Source organism: Tachysurus fulvidraco, chromosome 25 (genome assembly GCF_022655615.1).
Source record: "Tachysurus fulvidraco isolate hzauxx_2018 chromosome 25, HZAU_PFXX_2.0, whole genome shotgun sequence".
NCBI lineage: Eukaryota > Metazoa > Chordata > Actinopteri > Siluriformes > Bagridae > Tachysurus > Tachysurus fulvidraco.
The window spans coordinates 16,384,247-16,389,246 of NC_062542.1; the positions used below are offsets into that span (position 1 = coordinate 16,384,247).

The 5,000-nt window shown below is 40.7% G+C and overlaps 1 protein-coding gene across 2 annotated transcripts in view; it reads left to right on the top strand.

The window, feature by feature from the left end:
• Positions 1-36: 36 nt before the first annotated feature.
• LOC113660230 (plectin-like) overlaps positions 37-5,000 on the top strand; it is a 59,066-nt gene continuing 54,102 nt past the window's right edge. For both annotated transcript variants that reach the window (XM_047808362.1, XM_047808363.1), the window contains exons 1-2: positions 37-886; positions 4,579-4,635. The gene's annotated coding sequence lies outside the window, so the exon portion shown is untranslated. The remainder of the gene's footprint in view (positions 887-4,578; positions 4,636-5,000) is intronic.

Below are 5,000 nucleotides of genomic sequence, written 5' to 3' on the forward strand. Positions count from 1 at the left end.
AACTCTCTCTCTCTCTCTCTCTCTCTCTCTCTCTCTGTTTCTCTCTCTCTCCATCCTTCCCTCCTTCAATTAATCCTTTCTTTCTTTATTTAATTTTTCCTCCTTCCTTCATCCTGCCTGAATGGAGAGAACAGAGAGATACGGCGGCCATGATGAATCCACTACCCACAATTCCCTGCACCTGTCTTAGTGGCCTGAATGAGAAGATATAGTTGTGTGTGTGATGACTTTGCACTTATCACACACACACACACACACACACACACACACACACACACACACACACACACACACACACACACACTGAATCTCTGCAGTCTAACTGTCGCTACACTCCGATATCTCACAGCGAGCTCATGATAAAGGCCTTGTTTTTTTCCCCTGCCATCAATACTGGATGCGTTTGACAGTCGCTCGATTTGTTTGTTGGCTGGTTTCATATCACACTCATTCCCTCTCTTCTCTCTGTTCTCTTTACGGAGCGACTGCACGTCAGGTGGGATTCTCTCTGTCAGCGTTTGAAGCGGGCGGAGACGCACACGGGAGACGCGAACGCAGCCATTGATTTTTAAAAATACCTCCTTCTCCGTTCCTGTCCGTAATTCTCCCCCGATCTGAAAGTTACGGAGTGACGGAAGCCGGTCGCGCTGCGACTCGTCGAGCTGTTCGTGACACTCGAATCTCTCGCCGGGTAAATAATCAACAAAGTCTGCATCCTGTCACCAGCTGAAAACAGACCCTGACGAGTACAGATTAGAAACCTGGTCCAGATTTACTTTATTCTGCACCGGATCACTTCACTCTGAATCCTGGATCATCAGCGGAGAGAATAGTCAGACGGCGTCATCGTTATCGTTTCTATAGCGACAACTCATTCACACTTAAGGTACCACGATGGAAGGAGTCTCCAGTGTCAGTGTTTATGCTTCTTTAAATAAAAAGAGAGAGAAAAGAGACAGAGCTACTGTAGGGTGAAGTGACAGTGTCGTGACGTACGGCTAAGTACGGTGACCCAGACTCAGAATTCGTTCTCTGCATTTGACCCATCCAAAGTGCACACACACAGCAGTGAACACACACACACTCACACAGCAGTGAACACACACACCATGAACACACACCCGGAGCAGTGGGCAGCCATTTATGCTGCAGCTCCCGGGGAGCAGTTGGGGCGTTCGGTGCCTTGCTCAAGGGCACCTCAGTCGTGGTATTGCCGGCCCGAGACTCGAACCCACAACCTTTGGGTTAGGGTTAGGAGTCAGACTCTCTAACCATTAGGCCACGACTTCCCCATGAGAAGTGAGAAGAGGTGATGACTGGGTTCATAGACGTTCCACAGCATTAAATCTAACTAGAAATGGATAAAAATGATGATGTTTGAAACTAAAACAAATAAATTGTTGTGTCACTTCTGGACACACAGTTACAGGAAAATAATCAGTTCAGGGCCGTAAGATCTGTTAGTTTCGTCCGTAGCTGCTGTGCTTTGTGTGAATGTCCACAAAGTTACAGTTTCCTGACATAAATGTGAGTCATTATAAGTTATTAAAGCGTAAAACACAGAAACCTCCTCTTTCTATCTCCTGTAGTTACTTATATCCAGCTCTAAACCATCTGCTCTGCTTTGACATTTAACTCACGCGTCTGTAAACACAAAGTTGGCACCGAGGTGCGTAACGGCGACCCGACCCGAGCGCTACCATCTCCGCTTATTAACGGGCTCTAAAAGCCGCTTTGTTTTTATCGTTCCTCGAGCAGATGCTTTCGCACCGCGGCGTGTTTGGGCCCCGCGAGTCGCTCCTGGTGTCAGGAGCCGCGCAGCAGCACGCATCAGATGTCAGCTTTGTGAGACGACACTACGATGCGGCCTGTTAAACGCGCTCCGGTTCGGGTGTAATGCAATATATTATGCATGCGTGAAATGTACAAACACAATGGAATTATGCAGCGCTGATATGATACACGTCTCTCAAGAGCTTCTGCATACACGCAAATATTTTACCTGCCTTTTGTTTTGTTTTTTTTTGCCATGAGCCACATTATGCACAGCTCTAATGTGTCATGTGCTGACATGTGGATTACGTCCTGCGAGTCTTTATATAAATACGTTTAAACTCCAGGTAAACTTTGTGACTGTGTGTACATACATTTCTCCAGCACATTCTGAACGCGGGATTTGTCCTCATTTCTTCATTACGTGTATATATATATTTTAGCTTTAAGGAAATTCATTCATTCATTCATTCATTCTCTACCGCTTATCCGAACTTCTCGGGTCACGGGGAGCCTGTGCCTATCTCAGGCGTCATCGGGCATCGAGGCAGGATACACCCTGGACGGAGTGCCAACCCATCACAGGGCACACACACACACACACACACACACACACTCTCATTCACTCACACACTCACACACACTATGGACAATTTTCCAGAGATGCCAATCAACCTACCATGCATGTCTTTGGACCGGGGGAGGAAACCGGAGTACCCGGAGGAAACTCCCGAGGCACGGGGAGAACATGCAAACTACACACACACAAGGCGGAGGCGGGAATCGAACCCCTAACCCTGGAGGTGTGAGGCGAACGTGCTAACCACTAAGCCACTGCCCCCCCCCCCACGCTTTAAGGAAATAATTAGAATAATTAGAATGCTAATAATAATATAATAACTAATCTAAAGCTGACTGTATGTAAAGGTAGGAACACACAGGTGAATATATTTAGGGTAAATTGCTCCGCTTCTGTTTGACTGACAAGTCGAACGCGATTTAAAATAATGTCTTGAGGTTTATGAAACCTTTTTTTTTCTTCTTTTTCACTTCGTCCCCGTATCACATCTTAACCCCGGTCTTCTGTTCAAACCCACGAGTTCCTCGCTCTCTCTCTCCACCTCACGGACGCCGACACGATTAAACGTTCGTTAATGAGAAATAAAGATTTGTGTAAATCGTGTAATATTTTGTACAACGCCGGACCGAGCTAAAACATGTCGTGAACAAAATCCGTTGTTTTTGACAATTAGTGCGGATGTGAAAACATCTTTAAAGCGAATTTTATTCTAAGCCGCTTTAGATTGATATAGATGAATTTTACAGCTTTAAAAAAAAAAGAAACCGTTATTAAATTGCGTGATCCGGTCTGAACAGGAGCGTGTGTTTGAGGTGACGCGCAGGCCGCACGCCCTCGCTGCTTAGCCTCAGCGGTGAAGGCATCGGCTCCAGACAGATGGCCGATACAAAAACATTTAAGTCCGGTTTACGATTGATCCTGACCGTGTTTGCATAGGCCACAAAAGCAATTATTCTCTGAATATAGCTCTGAGCGGGCGGCCAAAAGCAGACAGAAACGCCAGGAATTAGCGCAAATTGCAGACTTTGGCGCGTGGTATTGGATGACAGGTTAGGCTTTAATGAAGGAGAAAGCAGGGGTAATTAAATCTGGACGGGGCTTTTGTGTGGCCCCGAGCAGGAACGAGAGGAAAGAAAGTGGCAGAAACGGTCCGGCGTGACGCTGCTCTGTCATTCGAAACCGTTCTTCATGAGTGCGGGGTGAAGGGCGAGAAGCTATCTTAACTCCATCAATCCTGCGGACAGTTACAAACGACCTCTCACTTTCCATAAGGCTCCACGTGCGCTGAGCACCACAGACATTTTTCTGAATTTTAGCCGATTATTCGAGGCAACGTCCGTGCAAACGGTTCTTTCTCTTTTTTCTGTGGTTTAAAGAAAGTGACTCTCAAGGAAATGATGAAAAGAAGAAATGAACACAGGGTGTAAAATATAGAGGCTCGAGGCGTTCAGTAACGGCTCCCAAAGCAGACCTGAGGCACACTCAAGTCTTTTATTATTATTATTATTATTATTATTATTATTATTATTATTATTATTATTATTATTATTATTATTATCATTAATAATAATAATAATAATAATAATATTATAAAAAAGAATAATTATTATTATAATAACTATTATTATTAACAATATTATCATTATTCTATTTTTTATTATTGTTGTTATTATTATTATTGTTGTTGTTGTTGTTGGTATTATTATTATTGTTATTATTATCATTATTATTATTATTATTGTCCTTATTATTATTATTATTATTATTACAAGAAAATAATAATAATTCTTTTTATAATAATTATAATTATAATTTTTATTATTTTTATTATTTTTTTTATTATTATTATTGTTATTATTATAATAATTAATATTTTTAACATTATTAAATATTATTATATTTTTTATTATTATTGTTGTTGTTGTTGTTTGTTGTTGTTGTTTGTTATTATTATTATTATTATAAGAAAAAAATATTATTATAATAATTATTATTATTAACATTTTATTATATTTTTATTATTGTTGTTATTATTATTGTTATTATTATAATTGTTGTTGTTGTTTTATTATTATTATTATTATTATTATTATTATCAGTATTATTATTATGATTATTATTGCCCTTGTTGTTATTATTATTATTATTATTATTATTATTATTATTATTATTATTATTATTGTTAAATGAAATGTTTTGTTTCCTTTTTGCTTTTCTGTTTGTAGACACACAGGAAGCGTCTGCGTGAGACCAAGCAGCAGCTGTCAGAGCTGAAAAAGGAGGTGATGAATCCTGTGTGTTCATAAAGAACATCTTTACATGTTATAACACATCCAGATGCACTGACTCGTCACCGTGTGGTCACCATGTGGACTTTCACCATGTGGACTTTCACCATGTGGACTTTCACCATGTGGACTTTCACCATGTGGACTTTCACCATTACAAATCAATCACATTCTCTAAATCTAATCTAATTAGCGCCGGCTAGTTATTAAAGGAGTTGGAACTGAAGGTTGTCATTTAAGCATCTAAATGTGAACAATTAGCTTACAGCACCTGGTGTTATCTACAGGAGCTACATGACTAGCTACATCTCACTACTCATCCTCATCCCTCTATCCATCTACCCATCCATCTCTCTACT